General features: G+C 42.0%; 1 protein-coding gene across 1 annotated transcript in view; it reads left to right on the top strand.

Annotated features, from left to right (window-relative positions):
• The window catches only part of LOC134480474 (uncharacterized), a 184,050-nt gene that overhangs the window by 62,267 nt on the left and 102,831 nt on the right, over window positions 1–18,952 (top strand). The window lies entirely within an intron of this gene.

Raw genomic sequence — 18,952 nt, 5'->3', positions numbered from 1 at the left:
ACTATTGTATCTCATCTGTAATGTCCATAGCAATTGTGGACTGCATTTTCCTCCTTTTGTTTGATTTCTTTGGATTGAATACACTGTATTTTCACCTCGCCTCTCTCCAGCAAGTGTACAGTTTTCGAGGGACTCAGAGAAGTGCTGATGCACATCAATCAAGAGTTGCTGGTCATCCAGAAAGACTGTGCACGTGTAAATTTGTACTTGTCCTGATGGGTCATCCAGAAGAGTTTCATGGAGATCAGTTCACAATATTGGAAAGACTTTGTGACAAAGTCTGTAATATAATTTCTACTCGGTATTGGTAGGCTTTTTCCTTAATACCCCCACTCCAACAAAACAGACCGACTTCCACTCCTCTTGAAAAGATTATTACCATCACTAACTGCTTGTCTACTATGTCTCCAAGTCAAGCCACAGGCTATAAGTCTATTATGCAAAAGGAGCAGCAAAAAATGCTTAGTGCAATTCCTCTATTTAAAGTTTGGTTAATTTTTAATTGTTTTGGTTATTTGGTTTTCCTTCTATTCATTTGAAGATTTGTTATTTATCTGTTGTTGTTTGTTCATTTGCTTTTCTGTTTTGATAAGGATATAGACTGTATATATTGACTACCTGCATCTGGTTACTATCAAGTAAATTGGATGTATTCTGGTCAATAAAGGAGTAATCTCAAACTCTTCACTCTTAAGAACCTTCTTTATTGATCATTAGTGTCAACATCTGAAGTCCCACAGCTATCAGGGAGGGATGGATCTCTGCTTTCTCATGGGGACTGCGCATCAAATCACTTCCCAGTCAGACTGAGCTTCACAGGCATTTATACAGTCAGTGTGCACTGTGTTTCCAACTCTGAATTTCAACTTCATCATGCATACATTACCCACTGTGTATGCTTGCTGTCAAATATATAGTTACCTCTAAATTATACACTGTTGATGAGAGTTTTGACCAAATTAATAGGATAAACATTAATTTTTCTGTAGTACCTCCCAGGACATATAAACATGGTATAAGGGAGTTTAAAGCCATCGGGAATCCTGCACCCAAATCCCGGGGCAGAAAATGCTGAACACCCAGGAATGCAGATAGTCCTGAGACCACAGGAGAGAAAGCCTCTTCTGACCAGCTCTGCCCACATCTCTGGCCCAATATTAATCTGCATGATGCCTCTGGAAACAGGAATAGAGGAGCAGGCAGTGGCAGGAACCTGCTTGGTTCAGCCTGGGCCCAGAACCTACCTGGGCCCTGAGCATATTTGATGAAAACCAGAGGCATACAATTCTCTGTTTCCTGACTGTGGCTTTTTTTGATTCAAAGCTCAAAATACCATTTTGTTGTTGTTGATTTTTAGTTGGATATTTTTCATTTCGAATTCAAATGTTATTCCTTCCTTGTTTTCCAGAAATAAGTCTGAATACCATCGCCCTCCACCTCTGCTATAAAAGTATTCCCTTCACCAGCCATCCACTTTCCCAGCCTAGGCAGGACCAAGGGCTGCTCATTCCATTTGTGCCCAAGAAGACCATCCTCTGATACACATGCAGATGGGGCCATGGCACAGTCCCTGTATAGTCATTGGGTAGTGGTTTAGTCTCTGGGAACTCTGCTTGGCAGGCATGGTTGTTCTTATGGGGTTGCAAGTCCCTTCAGCTCTTTCAATCTTTCTCTAATTCCTCCAACTGAGGTCCAGTTCTCAGTTCAATGGTTTGCTGCTAGCATTGGCCCCTGTATTGGACATGATCTGGCTGTGCATCTCAGGAGACATCTATATCCAGTTCCTATCACCCTGCACTTCTTAGCTTCATCCACCTTATCTAGTTTGAAGGCTGTATATATATAGGACACATGTGGGGTAGACTCTGAATGGCCATTCCTTCAGGCTCTGTTCTAAACTTTGCATCCCTATCCCTTCAATAGGGATTCTTCTTCTCCTTTAAAGGAAGGAGTGAAGAATCAGCATTTTGGTCATCCTTCCTGAATTTCATTTGGTCTGTGAATCTTGGAGAATTTGAGCATTTGGGCTAATATCCACTTATCAATGAGTGCATACCATGTGTGTGTTTCTGTCATTGGGTTAACTCACTCAGGATGATATGTTTTAGTTCGTTCTCTTTGCCTATTAATTTCATGAAGTCATTGTTTTTGATATCTCTGTAGTACTCTTTTGTGTAGATGTACCACACTTTCTGTTTCCATTCCTCTGTTGAAGGGCATCTGGGATCTTTTCATTTTCTGACTATTATAAATAAGGCTGCTATGAACATGGTGGAGCATGTGCCCTGTTGTACGTTGGAGCATCTTTTGGGTATATGTGCAAGAGAGGTATAGCTGGGTCCTCAGCTAGTGCAATGTCTAATTTTCTGAGGAACCTCCAGACTGATATCCAGAATGGTTGTACCAGGGTGCAATCTCACCAACAATGGAGGAGTGTTCGTCTTTCTCACATCCGTGCAAGCATCTCCTATAGCCTGAGTGTTTGATCTTAGCCATTCAGACTGGTGTGAGGTGGAATCTCAGAGTTGTTTTGATTTGCATTTCCCACATAACTAAAGATGTTGAACATTTCTTTTGGTGCTTCTCAGCCACTCCATATTCCTCAGCTATGAATTCTTTGTTTAGCTCTGAACTGCAATTTTTAATCGGGTTATTAGTCTCCCTGCAGTCCAACTTCATGAGTTCTTGTATATTTTGGATATTAGCCCTCTATCAGTTGTAGGATTAGTAAAGGACTTTTCCCAATCTGTTGGTTGCTGTTTTGTCCTAACCACAGTGTCCTTTGTCTTACAGAAGCTTTGTAGCTTTATGAGGTCCCATTTGTCTATTCTTGATCGTAGAGCATAAGCCATTCGTGTTTTCTTCAGGAAATTTTTTCCAGGGTCCATGTGTTCAAGATTCTTCCCTGCTTTTGCTTCTATTAGTTTGAGTGATCTGGTTTGATGTAGAAGTCCTTGATCCACCTGGACTTAAGCTTTACACAGGGCAATAAGAAGGGGATGATTTGTACTCCTCCATATGCTGACCTCCATTTGAACCAGCACCCTTTGCTAAAAATGCTATCCTTTTTCCACTGGATGCTTTTGTCTCCTTTGTCAAAAATCAAGGGACCATAGGTGTGCTGGTTCATTTCTGGGTCTGCAGTTCTATTCCACTGGTCTATCTTCCTGTCTCTGTACCAATACCATACAGTTTTATCACTAATGCTCTGTAAACTGCTTGAGTTCAGGGATGGTGATTCCCAGGGGAGTCCTTTTATTGTTGAGGATAGTTTTAGCTATCCTGCGTTACTTGTTATTCCAAATGAATTTGCAAATTGTTCTGTCTAACCCTATGAAGAATTGGAATCGAATTTTGATGGAGATTGCATTGCAACTGTAGGTCACTTTGGGAAAATGGCCATTTTTACTATCTTGATACTGCCAGGCCATGAACATGGGAGATCTTTCCATTTTCTGAGATCTTCTTCAATTTCTTTCTTCATATCATGAAGTTCCTGTCACACAGATCTTTCACTGTTTGATAAAAGTCACACTGAGGTATTTTTATATGATTTGGGACTACTATGAAAGGTGTCATTTCCCTAATTTCTTTCTCAGCTTGTTTATCTTTTGTGTAGAGGAAGGCTACTGATTTGTTTGAGTTAATTTTATACCCAACCACTTTGCTGAAATTGTTTATCAGGCTTAGGAGTTCTCTGTTGTAACTTTTGGGGTGTCCCATGTATACTACCCTATCCTCTGCAACAGTGATATTTTGACTTCTTCCTTTCCAATCTGAATCCTTTTGACCTCCCTTTGTTGTCTGAGATCTGGCTAATGCTGGGGACAACATACAATGGAGACATCTCAGTAGCCCGCAGTAGCTTTTTGTCAAAACTGGTTGTTTCCATTTCTCCAAACCTTAGCCCTGGACAACGGCTGTATAGATTTCATTTGTGTGTGACTGCCTATCAGTTGGCCTTGGTGTGCATAATTATTGTATTATATCTGACTTTCCTACTTCTCTCTCCTTCTGCTCTGGTGAATTGTGTGAAACTAGATGTTCCTTGATGTTATGATTCTTAGACAATTGGAAATTGATGCATAGGGGCACAGCACAGCACAGCCCTAGTGGCCCAGGTGGATACTGTGTATTCTCATCTTGGAAAAAATGTAATAACTGCAGAATTGTAGTTCTAGAATAGGGTTTGACTTGCAAAGACAGCTTGAAGAAAATAAGAGAAAATGAATTAGAGCCAACATTGGGACCCTAAGAAAGGAAAAAGTTATTGAAGTTAGGAAGTCAGTTTTACATAATATTATAGACTGGTTAAGGAAGTATAGAATATATAAAATAATATACTAGTAAACTAAGTCTAACTACTGGAACCCTTATGAGAGTCATTGTGTGCAAGGAACAGAACGCTAGTGGAATTAGTGTGCTAAGGGTTACCTTGATTCTTTCTGGCCACTGCCTGGCAGTTTTGCCTATGTCATTTATCATTAGAGCTTCACAGGAAAATGCAATTAGCTGATCTCAGAGCTTTGGAGTCTGAAGTATAAAAGTAAATGGTTAAAGTTTAAATAATGATAAGGTTACAATTATTATTATTATATTGGCCACAGGCCTGGGTATAGGGCAAGCCTGAAACTTTGGGGAACAGTTGTAATTCTTAGTTCTTGGTGGGATGTAGTCATTCTTTGCATTTGATTTGGCAATGATTATAAAAGCTCTTTTTTCTACCCGCTTTTGGATTATTAATAACTACAGAACATGTGAAGAGTAAATGAGAGAGTGCATGAGGGAGTGAATGAGAGAGTAAATCACAGAGCAAATGTAAGAACAAATATGAGAGCCAGGGAGAGAGCATAAGAGGAGAATTTGAAAATGAGTGAGGAGAGAATGTGAGGTGTGTATGAAGATTGTGTGTGTGCGTGACAGGAGAGTGCATGTGCTGTGTGTGAGATATGTATGAGGTGTGTATGAAGATTGTGTGTGTGCGTGAAAGGAGAATGCATGTGGTGTGTGTGAGATATGTATGAGGTGTGTATGAAGAGTGTGTGTGAGAATGAAAGGTTAATGAACAGACGTGTGAATGATTGTGGGAGTTTGAGAAAAGAAAACTGCAATAAAAAGGCAGAGTGCACAAAAGAATGAGAGTGTGTGCAGCCTCAAGTTGAGAGAGAGAGAGAGAGAGAGAGAGAGAGAGAGAGAGAGAGAGAGAGAGAATAACTTTAAGCCTTGAAGTTGCCTGTCAGTTTGTACCCAAAGAGTCGTCTGTGGATATGTATTATGTGCCTTCCAGATATTCCTGCTTCCAGGTGAGAACTCTGATCCTGTTAGAGGCCAGGAAAGGCTGACAGAATGGCTGCTCCCCTGAGGGCAGAGGAAAAAACTTTTAGGTCTATGACCTCCTAATTTATCTTTTCACCTGAAGCCTTATTATTCAAATTTTCTTACTGTGATACAACTATGATCCTGGTGAGCGTCTTGTCTCTTGGATGCTCAATCAGTTCTTTGTTGTCACAGACTGTTTGAGCTTACTCCAGTCACTGGGACTTATTCACACCTTCAAATTTGCTGAACTTTTCAGATTTCTAACATTTGTGGCAAACTGAGTGACAAAAGCAATGGATGTTGAGCACTTCCCTGGGGTCCAGTGCATATGGAGCTACGGGTGTATGGATATGGTAAGTCCGTAGGAGTTACTCTAAGAAAGTAGGACTGTGCTCTTAGGATCCCTGCGTGACCTCACTTCACTTTGCCAGCTTTGTGGGCTTCTACACTGCTGGTCTCAGAAGAACTGAAAACTAATGAAATAGATGTGTAGTCTCCCATTACCTTTGTCATTGTTAGGATATTAGTAGGAGAGGTTTGATTGAAATATACTCTCAAAAATATTAACAAAACCACTGCCTCTTGTGTACCATCTGGATGAAGTACCAAGTTCACAGACAGTTCTTCACAAACTTCTCAAAGCCAGCAAACTGGAGTATGAAGAAAGCCAAGTCCAAGGCATTCAAAACCAGCATCCTCAACAATGCCCCCAGGAAAGGCTTTGGTAAAAGACTGGAGGTACTGAGACAGTTGGCCCTCATACACTCAGAGAAGACTGTGCCAGGAGAATTGGGGAACGATTGTGGGAGAGAGTAATTAAGTATCAGTAGTCAGTGAGCAGAACGTAAAGTGAAAAAGAAAAAATATATAAATAGAAATAAAATAAAGTTCTTTAACAAAATGGGACACAATGTATTGCTGAACTAACTCTACTGTGTTTACACTTGCACATGCTTTAACATCTAGAGAGACTAGATGTGATAAAGTAGGATGCCCTTGTCGTTTACATATACTATGTACACAGCAAAGATAAATGAAGTGGATAACATGCAGATCACAGATCCATTGTTCCCTCACATCTATGTGACTCTGCTTCCCTTTATCAGGACTGTGGAGGCCTCCTCTCATCCAGGTCTCAGGGCTCAAGCAAAATGCAGTCCCCTATGATCTCTGGCCAAGTGCTCTTGTGTTCCCAAAATTACTCTGCCTCAGGCTGCAGAGGCACTGAAGGGCCAGCCTTCACCTTCAAGGTGCAACCACTCTTTCAGTCTTTACAGGCCCTCTGTTACTCAACTGAAGGTTTCAGCAGAGGCCTTTCATCTCAATAACAGAAGCTTACCTAATCCAAAACATTGGGAAGCCATCCTACACTCCTGATTGCCTGCTTACCTGAGACCAAACTACATAGCTCTCCTCTTTATGCCTGTTTCCCTGATTTGAAAGTAAATATTGTGTTCATCTGTGGCATCTTTGGTAAGAATAAAATCCTTAACATGAATAACAGGACCATGCAGAGCATGGGCTTCACATTCTAGGTACAGAGTGAATAGCTAGAGGGAATTACCAAAGAAAACAATAAGAATCCTAACAACAATTACAGAAATTATGAAATGAAATAATACAAAAACAAAAGCAAAAACAAAAATGCCTTGTGGGTGCTGGTATTAAAGGCATGTATTAACTCTGACCAGCTTTAGGTATTTCCAATAAAAGGCAAACAAACAAACAAACAAACAACCAAACAGCCTTATTACAGTTGCAGCAGGTGCAGGAGAGAAAGCTGGGAGATATCCTGTGCTGCTGATTCTGCAGCAACAACTTCCTTGGGAATAGGAACCTGTATGCAGTGGGATCCCTTGCTGGGCCTGTCATCTCAAAAATAGGGACTTCCCTAATCCAAAACCTTGGAATCCAGTTTACTTCAGGCCAGGAATGAAGTCAACCATCATTAGGGAAAGAGCAAGTGGAAAATTACATAGGAAAAAAATATGTGCCTTAATCAGAAAAGATCCTCAAGTTCTAAGGCCTCCACAATCTCCACCCCTCTCTTCTGAGCTGTGCATAGAGATGTTGTATAACTCCAGATGGTAGGAAAAGGCAGAGTTCTTCCAGAAAAGTCATACATGATTTTCACCCTGACATCTGTGAGGTGAGGTGGCATCGTATCACAGAGTCAGCTCACCCGGGATAAGGACACAGAAGCCACAGATGACAATGCCAATGGACTCCCTCCTGAACTTATGGACACATTAAAATTGAGGTTTAGCCTAACCTTAGGCCATTCCACTCCCTGCCCATCCACCTGATTTTTATGTTTGCTATGAGCAAAAGATCAGAGTGGAGCCCCAAATATCCTCATGATAGGACTTGGAAATTCAGGAAGAATGATATTGGAGAAGGGATGGCTATGTGGTTACAATGTCGTAAATGGGTTCTGACCAGGAACCTTGTCCTTAGCCAATGGAGACTTTAAGGCCGGGCCTCCTGCTTGTTCCAGTGCAGGCTAAGACTTCAGGGTCAGGCCAGCTCCTGAGCCCCACACAGGGCTGCCTGCATACCCTTGTGACTGCATTCGAGCCAGAGTGCTCTCTGCCCCATCCTCTTCTCTCCTCTTTGTCACAGCCATGGTCCCCAAGAGCACTGGTCAAACACCTTTATACATCTATCTGTATCTCAAGGTCAGGTTCCCAGAGAATCAATCCCCATAGCTGACCATAAATGAGTATTCTTTGTGTGTGTGTATATATAATGTTGTAGAACACAGAATAGGGATTCTTGGTGAAAGCTTCGTGGACATGTGTCTTTGCACTGGGATCTTTCCACATGACTTAGATATCCTTGCCATGAGGTCATTACCAGTCACCTTGCCATTTCAGTTTCATTTTTCTTTTGGATGCTATCGCTGTTTGATGTAAGATCCAAGGCTGAAATTCCATACTGGGCTATGGTTCCAGACTTGCTTTACAGCCATATGGCCCTCGGGTTGTTTCCTTTTGATCCTAGAGGTTGATTAATCTTTCCAGCAAGACTTCCAGTACTTGATAGGTACATGCTGTCACAGCAGAGTTATACAGAATTCATATGCTGGTCTTCCTCTGGTGGTGCTTACCTTTGCCAAGTCCTTAAACAGGGCAGCGCTTGGAAAAAAAACCCTGCAGGCAAAGAAATCATACATGTGGGTCTACCCCTGCCTCCTTGAGAAATGAAAGAGGAATATGGTCTTGGCTTACTGGAAGTCTTATCCCAAGACTAGGGAAGGGGACTCCCAGAGAGCACTAAGCCTTCTCCTCATCCATCATAGTCTGTATAGCCTGTGGCTTTCATGTGGTCGGTGTGGTGACCTTAAAATGTTCTAGGCATTTCTGCCATGTTCTCTCTCTATACCTAGACATGACCTCAGGTGTACAGTCACATTGGAAACATAAAAAGCCTTGCATCTGAATTGTGAAAATCAATGTGTTTTATATTTAAAATACCACAATAATTGAGTGGCCATTGCTACAGTAAATATTATTAGGGGGTTTCTCCCCCACCATAGATCATTTAGTTCCCAAATAAAAGACACAAAACTTTTAGATTTAGAATAAGCCTTAAAGTACTAGAGCTGGACATACATCAACCCTCTGTGCTATTTTTTCTGCTTCCCTGTCCATAACCCCGAGGTATTGCTTGGCATGCTCTGCCTGGGTCACTCCTGTTCTGACAGGCTGCCCCTCATGGTAATACACTCACGATCCACCTACCCTATGGGGTGCTGTCTCCTTCCTTCTCCTCCATGTTTTTTCCCTCTCCTTGTGGACCCTGCCTGAGCCCCCAGGCCCAGGGAAACTTTGCTCTGTCCCCTCTCTTCTGCCCAGCCCATGTTGTAGGGATTTTATTAACCAATCAGGGATAACTTAGGAGGCAAAAGAAAGAAAGAAAGAAAGAAAGAAAGAAAGAAAGAAAGAAAGAAAGAGAGAAAGAGAGAAAGAGAGAAAGAGAGAAAGAAAATCTGGTATACATGAGTATCTCCTTGTCTTGGAGCAACCAGACCTTAGGGTACAGAATTTAGCATTTGAATGTACAGCAGCAGCAGACACATTATAGGCCTATCTACTTTGTAGTTGGACTCAAAGCTTGGCTCTCACACCCATTGGATGTTCAACCCTGGAGAAGTTATTTTACCTTTGTGTGACTCAAATCCCTTATCTGCACAGTGAGGATGATAACGAGTGTTAACTCACAGAGTTGTCTTGGGGACTGACGAGTTAATATATCTAGTATTTAAACAAAACATCATCTCCTTTGCATAATTAATAAAAGTCTGTGGAAAGGGCAAAGTCATAAAGCCAGAAGAACATTTGATTTGGAAATGGGGCCATGCAACTACATCTAATAACAAATTGAGAATCAGGGAATGGTGGATGACTAAGGCCAGAGAATTGGGAAATCAAGGCCAGCCTGGGCTGCATAATAAGATCGTATCTCAAAATATCAAGACAAGTCATGGTCATAGGAATAATAAATCAAGAAATAGCCAGTGTAAAGAATTTACAAAAAGCAATGCAGTGGAGCAGAGTGGATGCTGTGTGTCAAGTCCCTCTGCTGTCCATCTCTGGGACCAAGTATGCATCAGATCAGTGACAGGAATGGGGTGCTGAGAGCCTGGAGCAAAGGGATGCTGACTGCATGGCCACATTTGAACAGCACTAAAGCAGGACTAAATGCTAAGAAAAAAAGCCATATGCAAACCATGTAAATTTTAATGTCCTCCAGAAAGGTAAAACCACAATAATTTTACTGTTTGTCAAGCTGCTTGTGTCACCAAACTTCTAATATTGGTAAGGACGTGAAAAACTCTTCTGATGCAAACCAGTTGCCAATAAGAAGAGCAACCAGTGTCCTGACCAAGGTGACCTGGATGCTGTCAAATAGGCCGAGGCAGCCTGGACAGCCATCAGAGTATGTTCAACACACAGATATCTGTCATTTCAAAAGGGGGAAAATGAAGCCTCACTTTTCCCCCCACTTTTTGCAAAACCAAGAATACTCCAGCATTGAGGCTTACAAATAAAAATATGCCAAGAAACTTCATAGAATATGCATTTCTCTTGTGTGTGCTCCTGAGTGTGTGTGTTTTGTTCGTGTTTTGTGTGTGTTTTGTGTGTGTGTATGTGTGAGTGTGTGTATGTGTGAGTGTGTGTGTGTGAGTGTATGTTTTGAGTGCATGTGTGTATGTCTGTGTGTATGTGTGTGAATGTGTGTGTGAGTGTGTGTGTTTTGTGTGCATGTGTGTGTGTCTGTGTGTATGTGTGAGTGTGTGTGTGAGTGTGTGTGTTTTGTGTGCATGTGTGTGTGTGTGTGTGTGTGTGTGTCTTTGTGCACAAATGCTTCAATTATCTGCTATGGTGAATAGTATACCCAACTCAATTATGAAGGTTAGTATTAAGCTGTGATAGTATGTGGAGAGTGGTCACAAAGAATAATTAGGAGTCCTCTTCTGTTAAGTTGTCTGAGACTTCCAAATGCTGCATGCTGTGAGTGGGCCTCACATCTCAGCACACTAATTCTATTAAGTACAATTCCCGTGTGTTTTTCTTAAACAATTATCTATGAAAACCTTTAATAATTTTTTCTCCCATTCATTTTTTGTGTTGGGGACAAGGTCTTTGTTTTGTTTTTTTTTTCTTTTTTTCTTTTTTTTTTTCTTGCTTATTTTAGGTCCACAGGATTCTCTGTAGCATTTGAGGAAGTCCTAGACTTAGGACACTGGATCCATATACTTTAGGGAATTAGCCAGTTCACTGAGCACATTTTTTGTTTGTTTGGTTTCTGTTTTTCTTTTGAGATCTCACTGTGGGAACAGAGGAAGTCCTGAAGAACTGCAGCCCTAAGTGGATGTGTGTTGTAAACATGATATGACCATGCCATGGACACAAAGCCATTTATCCATGGGGAAATGGCAAAGGCCCCCATGCCCCTTGAGGCTCAGAGACATGACAACGCCTTCTCAGGATGGCATTGATAGTGTTTGCAGAAAAAGTCTACTCTACCTTTCTCCCTGGCCCCATTTGGATATTTACATCCTGAAGACTGCTCCCTGCAGAGACTGCTCCTACTGAGATTAGCTAAATCTGCCCCTTGTCAGTTACATATGCATAGTCCTCCCCTCCTTGTTTATCTGCATGTAATGCCCACCTCCTTGCTGCCCTGAGCAACAGCCCTGCTTCCTGGCCAACTCTATATAATAAGCATGCTGAGCTTCTGGGATGCTGCATTTTCTCCAGCTCACAGACCCAGCCTTCTCCATGAATGTGTGTCCAATGTCATTCTTCATTTCCTCCTCACCCATGGTCAGGCCCAAGTCCCTGGAGCCACACAAAGGACTTGGCAATCTCAGTCTGCTCCACTTTGAAGGAAGTGCTTTCTAAACTGAAATCTAAAGCACACAGTGGGTTCCGCTCCCTCTCAAGTGTCTTTGGTGAGGGTTGGGATGGGTGTGAGTCCAGTTACATTCTGACTATTGCAGAAGAGTAAATGATTCACAGTTTGCTTTTGGTGAAGGTGAGCTCCCCAAGAGGCTATCATTGCCATCGTTTTCCCAAGTCACCTTCTAGGAGGTCAACTGACTCCTAGGTGAGTCTTTGGTTACACTGCTTCAGTTTTCTGTGGCTACACTGTCCAAATGGCACCCACTGGTCACACGTGGCTATTTGAGATGAACTAAACTTAGAACTAAAATCTGCCTCTTTAGTCACAGCAGGCAAACCAGGAGGCAAACAGCCAGCCAGAATCCATAGCCAGAAACACAGCAGATATAGAATATTTCTATCATCTAGAAATTTCTCCTGGATAGCAGTGGTCTAGGTTCTTGGTGTCTGGTTTTTCCTTCAGGGAGAATTACTTGCTGTACTAATATCCAAAGGTTTGTTTTTAAAGCCATTTTAACAAAATACGACTTACTCATCCCCAAATTAATCCAGTTTAAGTCTACAGTGCAATGGTTCCCCATAAATCTACCTGAGTTCCCCATAAATCTACCCGAGTTCCTTGCTAGACCAGGGAACAAAAGAACGAGAGTGTATGCAGTTATGTAAAATGGTATGCAACAGTATTGACCACTGCATAATTATACTGCACTACTTTTGAATTCTTCAAAATTCAGGCCTTTTATTGAATGTTGTACAAAAATACATTATCCTAGAGTTGAGAAAATATACAGTATTTCATCTTGGCTTTTTTTTTCATTGAGACTTTAATATTTTTGCATCTTTTGCTAGTATCGTTAGATTCTTTATAAGAGTTTTATTTTTTGGAGTTTTTTTTTCTTTTTGTTTTTTGTTTTTTTTTTTTGTTTTTTTGTTTTTTGCCAATCTGGTCAGTATTTGATGCCATTTCAATGTTCTCAGGATTTTGATGAAAATAATACTACAATGATAAAGTGATACTCATTTTCTTGAGCCATTTACATATGTATATACACACATATATGGGAAGTTATGTATCAATATTTCTATGCTATACTGTGTAGAATACAATTCTATTATACGTCAACATATACAGTTTGCTCAGTATGATTTCTGTGAATGTTATCAGTCATGGGGAAATATTAAGAGCCTGAATATACATGGACAATATTTGCAGAATGCACATAAAATTGAAGATGGTATATAAGCAAAAATGTGAAGTATATCACTTACACTTTCATATCGAATGCACTTTAAAATTTTTAATAGATTAAAAAATTTAAATCATCTTTACCCAGTTTCTTGTTTTTTTTTGAAATGTGTCTCCTGGATGATTTGAATTATATATGCTGCTTAAGATCCTTTTAACAACAGTGACCTAATGCCTTAAATGTGTTTCTGATATTTCCATTCACTTGATCACTGTTCAATAATTTTACCATGTTGATAACTGTACTTTCTTTTTTATCACTTTAAGAATGTAACTTTCATGTGTGAGTATACACTTTTGATCCTAACACTTTGAAGGCATAAGCAGGTGGATCTGTTTTTTGAGGTCGACCTGGTCTATATAGGAAAACCCTATCTTAAAAAAAATCAATCAATAAATAAGCAAATAAATAAAAAGAATTTAAAACATTTCTAATTAATATGAACACAACCACATCTTTAATAACAATTGATTTTTATTGCTGATAATTCATATAATCAATTTACAAAATGTTACATAGTGTCATATGGGAACTCAATTTCATCGTAAAATAAACCTGCTTTTCTCTTTTCATTGATTGCTCTTAGTTTCCATATTCATACACATATATAATTTATTCTGATTATTCTCTCCCCCACATCGTCCCATTCCCTCCCCTGTGACTTAAACATATACAGTCTTCTAAATTTAGGTTTCCGATGTCTGATTTCTCTTTCATTTATTATACATTCCTTTACTTTTCATCTATAGTTTATGATATCTTAATAAGAAACCCATTCTGTCATTAGCACTCTCTGTGCTTGATAGGAGACATTCACATTCTTCAGTAGCTTGTCATCAGTGCAGGAAATGACATCAAGCTTGCTCTCTCTCTCTCTCTCTCTCTCTCTCTCTCTCTCTCTCTATCTCTGTCTCTCTGTCTCTGTCTCCCTCTCTGTCTCTCTGTCTCTCTGTCTCTTCTGTCTCTCTGTCTCTCTGTCTCTCTCTCCATCCCCTCCCCAATTGTTCTGTTTTCTAGTACAAGGACTCACACTTTAGTCTAGCCTTGAACTCAAGGCAATCCACCTACCTCAGCCTTGTGAGTGTTGGGATTGCAGGTATACACCATCTTGCCCAGTGAATTTTGTGACTCTCGTACATCCCTTTACTATTTCTGAGTTATTTTTAATATTGCTGTGACCCTTTTCTAGCTTCTAGATGTAGATACATTAACTGATTAGAAGGTTTTATTTTTAAAGATTTATTTATTTATGTACATGAGCACTCTGTTTGCGAGTGTGCCTGAATGTCAGAAGAGAGCTTCAGACAGAAGAGGGCATTGGATCCCACTACAGATAGTTGTGGGTCACCATGTGGTTGCTGGGAATTGAACTTGGGAGCACTGGAGAAGCAGCGTTCTTAACCACCAAGCCATCTCTCCAGCCTGATAAAAAAGATTTTAAATTTCATTCTTTTTGTGTTTGTTTGCAATCTTTCTTCTTGACAACACTGTGATGGAATGTCCAAATGGTAATTAGTGGCGGTTGGTAGAAGGAGCCATATGTGTGATGCTGCCATATGTGTGAGGGGCTGGCAACAAGGTGCAGACCCAAGACCATGGCCCTGTGCCCTGAGGCTCACCTGCTGGATGTGGGCTCTCAGCCCCATCAAGATGTCTTCAGGCAAGGACAGCAAGTGGTGGCTTGTGCCCTGCTGAACCGGCCTAGGAGAGTGGCAACCACAATCGCCATGCCCAAGCCTCCAGCCTGGGGCACCTGGAAGCTCTGGCTGTGATGGCCTCAGGTTGGTCACGGTGGGCCTGGAGGCCCGAAGAAGCCGCCCCGGCCTCCGCGGGCCCTGAGAGGGGACTGACGGGCCTGAGCGGAACCCGGAGCTCCACACCACACGCCTCCCCGTGTCCTGCCTCCCGGTGTTGTCTGCGCCACGGAGTGGGCACACGTGTCCTTCCCACCCCGCAGCTCGACCGCGCCCGAGCCGGGCCTCAGGGCACGCGGAGCTCGTGGGTGAGCGCGGGCCCTGTGGGGGCGGGGCGCTCGCGTTATATTTGGCGCCCGCAGCAGCGCGTGTGCCTGGGCGAGTTTTCCTTCCGCGGGTGCCGGCAGCCGGGGCGCCGCCGCCCAAGCTGACTCCTCTGTCTCCCTCTCGGACCCCGGCAGGGCCCAGAGGTGATTCTGCCTGCACGATGTCCTCCTTCCTGGAGGCGAGCTCTTCGCAGGCGCCACCTCGCGAACAAAAAGAGAAAAGAAAAAAATGAAAAGAAAAATCAGAAGAAGCTGACAGAGAAGGGGGCGGTAACGGCGTTGGGGGTCACCTCGGCCACGGGAGGGCGCGCTAAGACAGTGGCGGGGTTTCCAACGGCGACTCCACCCTTGCAGTGTCCAGGGAAGAAGCCGAGGCTAGTCCTGCCAGGGGACCTGGAGGCCTGGCGCCCGCGCGGACCCCTAGCCCGACCTCCGGTCTGCTCCCCAGGGACAGCAAGCAGCAAGCAGGGCGGGCTGCACCTTAAGAGCAGCATCATCAAGGTAGGTAGGAGACCCGCGTCCCTCCTAAGGCTCCTTCTTGCACCCACCCCCCCCCCCCCCGCCCTGGGAAAGCAGTGGCAGAAGGAGGCAATGCAAAGGGAGCCCATTGGGTAGGGGAAGGGAGGGTTCAGGGATGGATGGAGAGTTGAAGCAGGGATTGGAAAGCCTATGGCATTGGGAAAGAGTAGAGAGGTGCTCTGGAGTGTGCATGAGAGCTGTGCTCTGACATCCCCAGAGCAACTTGGGGATGTCACACCACTCCAGATGACTTGGAATTAAATGGCCTGTACCTGCCAGGGCAGGACAGGCTTTTCAGAGGCAGCTTAGCCTGGTGGCACACTCCCTGTAATGTTTCTATTGTATGCTAAAGGACGGGGATCGTGGGAAAATATTTCCTTAAAACCTCAGGCAATGAATTATTATTTAATAGATTTCACCTGATCTACTTTGTAATTGGTTACCCCTTGCAAGAGATTATATTTGGAGGATGTAAAATACCCTCCTTCAATTACTCGGAGAAAGGGAACATAAACAGAGATTTCCTCTTTTTTAGCCTCCAAAGCTCTGAGAGATTACAGTTCCGCATAATTTAATTCTTTGCTGCCTGCTATGAGCAGGCCTCCAGATCAGCAAGTTCCTTTGGAATGGTTTTGCTTGTTTTTGTTTATTTTCCATGGTGCTGATTAGAAAGCCATGAATTGTTTTGTGAATTTTAAATTTCAAGAGGTGACACCCAGAGTTTATGGTGGTTTCCTTCAAATATTGCAGTGTAGTTGCAGCATAAAAAAATACTTCTTGTGACAAGAAGTGGAAAAAGAAAGTTGATGAGCTAAGAAAAGTAGAGCCTTGAGGCAGATCAACCACTTGGCTTCCTCAAATATGGAGCAAGCATGGAATGTGGCTTTTTCAGAATCGAGGGGGTTTTTAGGATTGGGCAGTGAATGCTGTCTGGTGCTAACCAGTCCCTTTTGTGGCTGACAACCCTTAGGAGAAGGTCAGAATGTACCAACAGCACAGAGTTGGCACTGGTGGTGTTTGAACTCAGAAGTGCTCAGGAACTGTGAAAGTTTCTCTGTTATCACCCTGGAGCCATCTAGTGAAATAGACCACTGTGATGCTGTGTAAGAGGCCATTGTGAGGGCTGGAGAGATGGCTCAGTGGGTAAGAGCACCAAGTGTTCTTCCAGAGGTCCTGAGTTCAAATGCCAGCAACCACATGGTGGCTCACAACCATCTGTAAGGAGTACTGATGCCCTCTTCTGGTGTGTCTGAAGACAGCTGCATTGTCTCACATATAAATAAATAAATCTTACAAAAGATTGTCATCTATTGCAGTTTCTGTGTGGACAGGGCACAGTTGAAGGGCTTAAAGATCAAGTACATTGCCTGTCTTTAGAGATCAAGTGTATCACCTAACATTCAAACCAAGAAATGTAGTGTCTTTTTTGCTGCTTCTGTACCTTTAAGTGATGTAACTTTTCTCCTATTACGTCGTTTGTTTCCATGATAGTTGTTTTCAAGTATATATGATTATCGCTCCTATTTGCAGAGCTATTCAATATTTTCATTGGTTAAATATTTGTGGTGAATTTACATTGTGATATCAGTAAAATGCTATGTGAAAATTTTAGAGAATATACTGGTTTGGGTAATTGTAATAACCTTTCCCCTCAAGTGGTGGCCTGTTTTCACATTGAAAAGACTGGAATTCATTACCATCCATAGCAGGATTGATAGGGAAGCACAATGGACAGCAACAGTGTTGTTCCCTTTGACAGTTGTGGGAGCCAAGAAAGAAGTGTGACTTGCTTTTTGTAACTTACAAAATCAAGACTGAGTATCATTACTATACAAGCCCATGGAAAAAATGATCAAGTTTTCAGAAATCACCAGTTAAAGAAATGGTGGTTTTTTTTATATTGAATTCTGAGTTTCAAAGTTATGTTTCATTTTTCTTTATTCCTTAATGAGGCTTTTTATTAAGTTTTTTATTCACCATTACACCCTTAGATACACAGTGCTAGGATCGTAGTAGGTGCTCAATAAATCACTGACCATCGGGGAGGAGGAATGATAAGAAAGTATGTATTTTCTGTAAGTTCTGCTAGTTTTGGGAACAGGTGGTTTTAGGTTGACCAGTTACAGCTTGGTATCTTGTCCCACATAAGACAACTTGACAGAACCCCCTTTCTGGCCATTATGTTCAACTTATTTTTGTCTTAATCATTCTTGAAAATCATGGAAGTAGTGTGGAAAATTGATTGTACCTGCAGTATAGCAAAAAAGGCCAGTCTAGATAGGTAAGCAGTTATGTTTCTCCATGAGCTGATGTCTTAAAACATCTAGATTTTAGGAATTTAGTGTTGTGTTTTCTAAACGTACATCGTACAGCATACAGATAACATCGTAATACAATAAAGGAATCTTTTGATTTAGCACCAAATTCCCTAAAGCAATGACTACTGCACAGCTCTCTTGGCTATATGAATAGCCAAATTATATTTCACTCTTTTAAAGAAATAATGAAAGTACTTAAGGTTAAGCAAAGCCCATTGGAATAGTTTACTGTGGTGTTTCTCTTTGGTTTCTTGTGCTCTTTTAGAAGACGACTTTAAGAAGTCAGGGCGGTCAGGTGGTCAGTGTGGTCAGGCAGTCATGAGCAGATGGTTAAGCGATGTGCTAGGGCCCCATAGGCCAGTGAGCCCAGCCGAAGAGCAGAGGCTAGCCAGTGAGCCTGACTGAAGAGCAGAGGCTAGTCAGTGAGCCTGACTGAAGAGCAGAGGCTAGACAGTGAGCCTGACTGTAGAGCAGAGGCTACCCAGTGAGCCAGGCTGAAGAGCAGAGGCTAGCCAGTGAGCCTGACTGAAGAGCACAGGCTAGTCAGTTAGCCTCGCTGAAGGCTGAAGAGCAGTGATTTTAACCTTTATTTCTAAGTTCTTCCGTTTTCCTAAAATTTATACAAAAGTTTGCCTCCATAAAGTTTGGCTTTAAAGGTTCTCCTTGCTCTCTTCTTCTTATCTCCTTTCTCTTGCTCTTATGTCACAATAATTTCCTTACTCTCAATGCCTTACTCTCAACGCTATGCTTTACTTCTAAGTTCTTCTTGAGTTCTGTTCTCTTCAGTTCAGTTCTGTCTAAAAAGGTTTCTCTCTCTTTCTCCTCAGCATTTGTATATCTTTCTGAACACAGCATCACATGGTGAAAAGTTCACCACAACTTTGCACAGGAATTCAAATCATAAGTTGGATAATCAGTTTACGACAGAGAATGTTTACATGCATATCCTTGAAGAGTAATCATCAGGATAAACAGTCACCATCTGTCACTAACTCTGCACGTTCATGGAGAGTTAAAAGCTGTAATTTTTATGAGAAAAGAATAAGTGAAATTACCTATAGGCAAATCCAGTCAATTATTTATGTTCAGTCCTTGCACCTATAGTAAATCATTAGTTCT

The sequence above is a fragment of the Rattus norvegicus genome, chromosome 9, assembly GCF_036323735.1.
Source record: "Rattus norvegicus strain BN/NHsdMcwi chromosome 9, GRCr8, whole genome shotgun sequence".
In the NCBI taxonomy this organism is placed as follows: Eukaryota; Metazoa; Chordata; class Mammalia; order Rodentia; family Muridae; genus Rattus; species Rattus norvegicus.
Note: the sequence above shows the minus strand (reverse complement) of the source record. Positions and strands in the feature narration are given on the sequence as shown.